Here is a 2,079-nt window from a genome sequence, read left to right as displayed (position 1 = left end):
TTTAATGACTTTGGGTTTGAAGTCAATCTTATCAGATATTAGAATGGCTACTCCAGCTTGTTTCTTCATGCCATTTGCTTGGAAAATTGTTTTCCAGCCTTTCATTCTGAGGTAGTGTCTATCCTTTTCTCTGAGATGAGTTTCCTATAAGCAGCAAAATGTTGGGTCTTGTTTGTGTAGCCAGTTTGTTAGTCTATGTCTTTTTATCGGGGAGTTGAGTCCATTGATATTAAGAGATATTAAGGAAAAATATGGAACGCTTCACGAATTTGCGTGTCATCCTTGCGCAGGGGCCATGCTAATCTTCTCTGTATAGTTCCAATTTTAGTATATGTGCTGCCAAAGCGAGTATGGCATTTAACACTTAAACTCAAGCAGAAGAATCAGGAGTCCAGGGGTCTTCAAGATCAGAAATAGCTTGAGAGCTACATAAAATCCTGTCCAAAATGAATGAATGAATGAATCAATCAATCAAACAAACAAACAAAAATGAGGGCTAGAGACTGGGGAAATGGGTCCAGGAGATGTAAAGAGAAGAGAGTGAGTGAAAGAGAGAGTAAGATGGAGAGAGAAAGAGTGTGTGTGTGTGTGTGTGTGTGTGAGAGAGAGAGACGGAGAGAGAGAGAGAGAGAGTATAAAACTGTAAATTCTTAAAACAAGAGAATGTCCCAATAAGTACTGAGCCTGCAATATTTTGAAAACACTGATCCAATTGTATAATAGGACAAGAAAAGTCATTTAAATTATCATAAGCAACCAGAAAAAAAATGCTTGAAAAACATAGGTGAAAATTGAGAGGTCATAGGGGTGGAAATCTCTATTGTATTGATTGTGTAATTCTAAACTTGGAATATAGTTCCTTTGCAAGGAAATCCTTGAATCATGTGAATTTTGTGAGTTGTATACCTTTTTAAAACAATCTGTCATTCTTTAAATTAAAAAAAAATGAACCCTTTGAATGAGCTTGGTTTATACACCCCATCCCCCCAAAAGAAAATAAAACAAAGGTATCTTTGGACGCTCCTTGACTTACAATATCATGCCTAGGCTTTTCTTTTTTTTTAAAAAAATATTTAAAATTCTATTTTAAAATTCTTAGAATTGGGAACAAAACACCCATGGAAGGAGTTACAGAGACAAAGTTTGGAGCTGTGACGAAAGGATGGACCATCTAGAGACTGCCATATCCAGGGATCCACCCCATAATTAGCTTCCAAACGCTGACACCATTGCATACACTAGCAAGAATTTGCTGAAAGAACCCAAATATAGCTGTCTCTTGTGAGACTATGCCGGGGCCTAGCAAACACAGAAGTGGATGCTCACAGTCAGCTATTGGATGGATCACAGGGCTCCCAATGGAGGAGCTAGAGAAAGTACCCAAGGAGCTAAAGGAATCTGCAACCCTATAGGTGGAACAACATTATGAACTAAGCAGTACCCTGGAGCTCTTGACTCTAGCTGCATATGTATCAAAAGATGGCCTAGTGGGCCATCACTGGAAAGAGAGGCCCATTGTATACACAAACTTTATATGCCCCAGTACAGGGGAACGCCAGGGCCAAAAAAATGGGAATGGGTGGGTAGGGAAGTGGGGGGAGGGTATGGGGGACTTTTGGGATAGCATTGGAAATGTAATTGAGGAAAATACGTAATAACAAAATTAAAAATTAAAAAAAATTTTTCAACGTCTTTTTTCTGTTTACTTTGCCCTATATTTGCATATATATTATGGTTTCCAATTTAGTGATCTTAAAGGGATTCCTAAGTATGCAAACAAGTAGCTCTCTATTTCTTGTGCCTTCTATTAGGCTCCTTTCCATCTGCTGGTTTGCTTTGCTCAGTTCTCATATGTCAGTTTTACTTTATTTTATTATTATCCCTTAGAAGCATGTTTTATATATTAAAATCTGTTTTCAATAAAATTTTAAAAAAGAATATGAGGAAGAGAAAGAAAGTGTGTGGGTTTGGGTGTCTGGGTTGTAAGGAGATGCAGAAGGAAATGGAGGAGGAGAAACCATATCACAATATATTGATTTGAAGTCATCTATATCAAAAATATGTTTTAAAATATCAGAA

General features: G+C 37.3%; 1 non-coding gene across 1 annotated transcript; it reads right to left on the bottom strand.

Annotated features, from left to right (window-relative positions):
- Window positions 1-245: 245 nt before the first annotated feature.
- LOC147001961 (U6 spliceosomal RNA) lies at window positions 246-352 on the bottom strand. Its single transcript, XR_015044590.1, has one exon. It is a non-coding gene; the product is annotated as a U6 spliceosomal RNA (small nuclear RNA).
- Between the last annotated feature and the right edge of the window lie 1,727 nt (window positions 353-2,079).

This window comes from Mus caroli, unplaced genomic scaffold (assembly GCF_978045245.1).
Source record: "Mus caroli unplaced genomic scaffold, Mus_caroli_1 scaffold_11, whole genome shotgun sequence".
In the NCBI taxonomy this organism is placed as follows: Eukaryota; Metazoa; Chordata; class Mammalia; order Rodentia; family Muridae; genus Mus; species Mus caroli.
This window is presented reverse-complemented; position numbering and strand designations above follow the sequence as displayed.